Source organism: Melanerpes formicivorus, unplaced genomic scaffold (genome assembly GCF_026170545.1).
Source record: "Melanerpes formicivorus ecotype bairdi unplaced genomic scaffold, bMelFor1.0.p_v2 SCAF_10, whole genome shotgun sequence".
NCBI classification, from domain to species: domain Eukaryota; kingdom Metazoa; phylum Chordata; class Aves; order Piciformes; family Picidae; genus Melanerpes; species Melanerpes formicivorus.
Genome location: NW_027142362.1, coordinates 2,358,431 through 2,364,431, shown reverse-complemented (window position 1 = coordinate 2,364,431; position 6,001 = coordinate 2,358,431). Strand labels below are relative to the sequence as shown.

The following is a 6,001-nucleotide window of genomic DNA, read 5'->3' as shown; positions in this document are numbered from 1 at the left end:
AGGGGAGTTTATGATAGAACCACTGACAGACCCTTAACTATAGCAGTATTCATGGTTACCACTACAAGACAGCCATTATGGTGGAGGGCAGTAAAGTTAAACCTGCCCATAGGGCATTCTGAAATGTTAACTGCCAGTGCATATAGTAAGATTTTTAGCACAGGTGTACACTCCAAATAAACTTAGCTTCCAGAAACCTCCTCCTTTCAGGAAAAAAAGAAAGAAGGAAGGAGGGGGTGAAAAAGGAGGGGTGAAAAAGGAGGGGTGAAAAAGGAGGGGTGAAAAAGGGGTTTATCTGTGGCACTGGAAACATTTCTATAGTTGTGAACAACTACATTTGATTAAAATCTGTCAGATTTATCTTCTTAGCAGGAGGGAAGAAATATGTGTTTTCCTCCAAAAGGAAATCAATGTGTCTTTATGATAGATGCAGAGTGAAAACAGGGCTGGTGTCACTTTAAATGGTGAGGGAGGAAGGACGAGCAACTCACTGGTTGCTGCCCTAATTGTTGGCCCTGTTCACATCTTACATTCTGCATTTTCAGGACTGTGTTATGGTCACTAACCCAACAGTTATTACTCAGACTCTTAAGACACAACATCTTCCAAGCTGAGTTTTTGTCCTCTCCACATTTCTTAATTCTGACTTCTTGGTAAAATCTCAGGAACAAGGATGATCTTGATGGTCTCTTCCAATCTGCTCTATTCTATTCTGTTCTATTCTATTCTATTCTATTCTATTCTATTCTATTCTATTCTATTCTATTCTATTCTATTCTATTCTATTCCTTGGGGTTTTTTTGCTGCCATTATTAGTGTTGGAGTCCAACTAGCTTCTCTAAAACAGCAGACCAGCAGCAAAATCATTTTGCTTGAAATAAGACAGAATTCAAAATCTGCTTATGGCATGCTGGTTGATTTAGTAGCCAAACCAAATATTCCCACTGAGGTCATGTATCACCAAAATACTATATATATAGATATATATATTAATTGAAAGAATTAAATAAAGCTCTGATTAAAAACAGTAACCTAGTGACCTTATCAAATTATTTGACCTTAACAAATGCATTATCAGCTTGGATTATAACATTATCCAGAGTTACCAAGCAAAATGGTTTAAAGAAAGGTGCATATAAATACACTGCCTCCATCCTGGAAAGCTTAGAAGCTAAACAGAAGCAAGAAATGAGTAATAATTGCACCTCTGAGCAACTGCACCGTAGAAAGATGAAACAACTTGCTCAGTAAGACAGATTTTTGGCAGAGGAGTACAGGCTGTATGTCCTGAGTGCCAGACCACGGTCCCACACAGAAAACCACACCCTCCTTTAGAAATTATCTTAAATTCAGTAAGTAAAACCTGCAGAGTTTCATGCCAAGCTATATTCAGTGCCATTCCTTGGTCTGCACAAACCCCTTTCAATAAAGTGCTGTCGAAGGACTCAACAAATGCAGGTGCACCTCCAGAATGAGTGCACAGATATTTAGCAAAGATTTTGAGGTTCCATGGCAAAGGCCCTTAAAGTGAGCTATTAGAAGAGGATGTAGTTACAAGAATAAATACACACTTTTCAGGCTGAGGAGAGCTTATGAGCAGGTTCCCTCCATGAGTCTGTGTTACCAGCTACGTTGATCATGTACAGACAAATGACAGAGAATGAGCTAAGACTACCCAGACTCAAAACCTCACTGCACAAATTGCCAGAGTGTTAGAAAAACAGGAGAAATTCAGTGTCACTGGGTGGGCAGCAACACAGACACGATACAGACACACAGGCTTTAGACACACCTGTGCCAGAAAGATCTCAGTGATTGTGAACTGTAAAGCATCAGTTCAGTGCTCAAAAATAAATAAATAAATAAAACAATACAAGAATATGGCCAAAGAATGAAAACCCAGAAAATATCCTCACACCATGCATAAATCCATGATAGTTCTGCTCCAAATAGGCACAGAAAGTAACACCAGGCTGCCTATATGTAAAGGATACCTGAAATAAAGGAAAGGAAGGACATCATATCTGGCCTGTAAAATCTGGAACAGAGAAGGCAAGTAGAGAATTCACTGTTTTTCATAACACAGTATAGGGCACCTGTTACAAGAAAGTATTTTTCTTCTCAGCACAAATGAAATGATGGAAGTCACTCTCATAGATGTTGCAGTGGACAAAAGTATGTATGGATATTTAAAAAAAAATGAAACTTCACTGAGTAATATCAAGTATCAACTTTGGATGTCTTTGAACTGCTGATTATGAAACAGGAGGGTACAGAGTCCTCTTTCTCAGAAGTTTTCCCTCAGCATCTGTCACAGATTATGCTTGGGTCAGATTTTGCTTCGGTTTGACCCAACTTAGTTTCATAGTTTCATAGTTTCATTCAGGGTTGGAAGGGACCACAAGGATCATCTAGTTCCAACCCCCCTGCCATGGGCAGGGACACCCCACACTAGATCAGGCTGGACAGAGCCTCATCCAGCCTGGTCTTAAACACCTCCAGGGATGGGGCCTCGACTACCTCCCTGGACAACCCATTCCAGGGTTTCACCACTCTCATGGTGAAGAACCTCCTCCTCACATCTAGCCTGCAGTTCACAAAACAGTGAACTTCATTATGCAACTTCCATGTAGCACATTGCATTGTGCTATGTGTGCATAGCAAAAATCTGTAGATAACAGCAAGAATTATGTTAGTGAACAATGGGAGAGAATAAGTTTCTGATTCAGAGCAGTCTATTATACTGTATTTACTGTAGTGTAGCTAAATACAGCAAAGGTCAGGGAGCAAAGACACTTATATAGAATGGGAAAGTGTCTCAAAACAGTTGAACCTGGAGGATTAATCTACACCTCTACTCAGTACCACAGCTTAAAGGGGGGGGGGGGGGTGAAACCAGCATAGTTCTGTTCTAGGTCTTAGGAGAAATTCTTCAGTCTGTAGATACAGCAGTACACCTCAAGGTAAGCATAGGTGCAGGGTGTTTATCCATTTTAATTGAGAGGATATGAAGATGAAGAATGCTCATGCAAGTAACAGAAGTGCATTGCCACACTCAGTATCCATAGACCAAAGTCTTCCTCTTATACTGCCTTGTGAATCTGGAGACTTGTCATCTTTTATTGCTCTTGTGCTTCAACACAAAGAAAATATTTATGCTATAGAGTCCTGGGCATTAAGCAAATACTTGTAATATCCAGAATAATTCTCACACCTTGATGATATTTCAGCTTCTTATCTTGCTTTTAGTCTACTATTTCTTTCCCTTGGCTACACCCAAGATTTTGCAATGCTAGGGATGAGATGCTTAAGAGCTGGCTAAAATTTGAGAATTGGGCAGTGGAGAGATCTCAGAGGTGGTCTCAGATGGTGTCTGTTCTTTTCATGCTCAGGATCACACTGTTTCAGATCTGAGATGGAAACTAACCCTAGATCAGATTACCAGGGACAGTGAGGGAATTCTTACTGTGGGGGATTACCTGGATATGTTTCAGCCAGTTTCTCTAGGTGCTAGTGCTACCTTGCTATTGCTTACATTTCATACTTGAGCAGCAAGAAAAGGTAGAGCAGAGGGGAGGGGGGGAAAGGTGTACAGTGTTTTAAATAGGTTGCAATCTCTGGTCTTATCATAGGTAATTTGTAGCATTTAATAGCCCTGATATACCGGAGGTCACACGAAATCATTTAGAAGTCCTGTCTGGATTCAATTTCTAAGAATGTATTAATCTCTGCCTGGCACAGGAAAGATAATGGCATTTCCTTTAGTAGAAGCCACAGTCTGTGCCAAGAGCAGGAGTCTGACTGTCATCAGATCAGGCAGTGAAAACAGGAGGGGTATTTGGTTGTTTATTTATTGAGTCATTCCAGCTCGGTATTGGCTTTATGCCAATGCATATAAGTTCAGAGATAAAGAGTTATTCCCAACAATAGCAGGACAATCCATTTCTCCCCCTTGCAGCCCAGAAATCTAGTGCTAAATTAAATCCAATCCAAGATATGCAGGTAACCTGAACCTTGACTTTCACAAGGGAGAAAAGGTTCAGGAGACAAGCTGGGACAAATCCAGGTGCAACGAGCCAGATCCCTGCATAAAACTTTTGCTGTCTTTCAACAGCCCAGCGCAGATTTGAACTTGGAAAGGTCCAAAGGAAACTATTTAAACCCAGGTCCCAGAATGCAAAGTGAGCCAGTGGGATTGCTCAGGAGCCTGAAGTGGCATTTTTTTGGTAGAGCAAACAATGTAAAGTAAATAAGGCAGAATGACAACTCTCTGTGTACTCTAAAAGAAAACTAAAAGTCCCACTGGTGTGCTGTGCCTGTCAGAGAACACAGGAGCAAAATGCAAGTGTGTTAAAAGGCTCTAGCCTGGAAGAACTCTTTTTTTCCCTTCTTTTTTAAAGCAATGAAATGGTTCAACAACCTTCTGAGAAGGTGAAAAATCTTGCCTGTCTACATTTGTAAGAGAAGCCTGAATTACCTGCCTTTCCCTTTAAGCATTTTCAGATACAAATCAAACACAGATGGCCCATTATGTTTATGACCTCACTGTCAATTGCTCTAGATAGTGCATGCATTAATTATTGAAATATTTTCATAGTATACAACTTTTTAGTGTTCACATTGTCACAGATAATTTCACCTTTCTGATTAGGAGATATAAACAGTGTTATTTACGAGAATTAATCTCGGAGATGCCATAAAAGACACAAATACACTGGCCTTTTTTTTTTCCTTTTAAATAATGAAACCAGTCTAAAAGGGGAGGGGGGAAAAAAAGCCCCAACAACCAAAAAAAAACCTGACCTCACTCCTGAAAGTCAACATTATGTTAACATTCCCTGCAATACATAAACGATGACAAAACCTATTACAACTGCAGTAAATTTTGATTACCAGAGTTGTTTGTTATTTATGTCTGGAAGACAAAGATAATATTGGGAATATCCCTCTTTTCTGTGTATAAATTACACCCATAAAATATTGTGGGGGTTTCAAGAGTTTAGGAAAAAAAGAGAGAGAAAACTAAAAGACAGCTTGATTGAGGTTTTCATCTTGTTGTGTCCGTTCCACTCCAGGAACATCACCTTTGGATAGTGAGAGCCGGCAGTGGCAACTCTTTAATTCTTGTTTACTTTCATTTGTAAAAATTGAGCAACTCCAGACCAAGTCAGAAAGTCCAAAGAGTAGCAAAGGGCTCCTAGGAGCAGTAAGGGAATCATTTTCAGAACAGGGTCAGCAAAAGAAAAAGCAGTTTCCCCAGAAACAGCCAACTGGCTGAGCGTTAAGGCGTTCTCCTAGAGGTAAGATTGAAGTTTACACACTTGTGAGCAAAGAAGAGGAATAAATCCAAACCTACACTAGCCTGGGGATATGGAGGATAAAAGGTGGAGGGCAGCCTTTCTGCCAGCTGAGTGTTGGGGAGTACCTGGAGAGCATGAGTCAACCGCAGGATCTTGACATCAAACTGGGACGCTCCGCGTGTGAACACCAGCCCTAGGCATAAAATCCATGCTGCCAGCTCTTTGCTGGATTCACAGGCTGATTCCCTGGGGGGGGGGGAATAAACCAAAACAAAATAAAACAGAATAAAACAGGAAAATAAAATAAAATAAAATAAAATAAAATAAAATTAAATTAAATTAAATTAAATAAACCAAAAGAAGATAACATAACATTAAATTAAATTAAAATTTAGTCTTAACTTCCTACAATATTTTTCCCTCCCCAAAAATGATAGACACATATTGTGAGAAACTTTTCCAGGTAGGGTCTGTCTGCAGAAGAGCATGGACCTTTTTATTCCAGTTTTTATCCTTAAAACAAACAACAAATCAGCTGGTGATCAAATTTGTTAGTGGTATATCTCTATCTAAGACAAATAAGCCAACAAACAAAAAAGGCCTACCTTCTTATATTTCAATTTCTTTAACATTTCTGCTGGAGAAAGCTAGAAGGGGACCCCCAAATGTATGGAGTGCAGAATGAAAAGAGTAAATCCCCC

At 39.7% G+C, this 6,001-nt stretch overlaps 1 long non-coding RNA gene across 1 annotated transcript in view; it reads right to left on the bottom strand.

Annotated features, from left to right (window-relative positions):
* Window positions 1-789: 789 nt before the first annotated feature.
* The window catches only part of LOC137443592 (uncharacterized), a 59,397-nt gene continuing 54,185 nt past the window's right edge, over window positions 790-6,001 (bottom strand). Inside the window, exons 11-12 of the long non-coding RNA XR_010987953.1 lie at window positions 5,426-5,546; window positions 790-838 (exon numbers count right to left, since the gene is read on the bottom strand). This is a non-coding gene — a long non-coding RNA (uncharacterized lncRNA). The remainder of the gene's footprint in view (window positions 839-5,425; window positions 5,547-6,001) is intronic.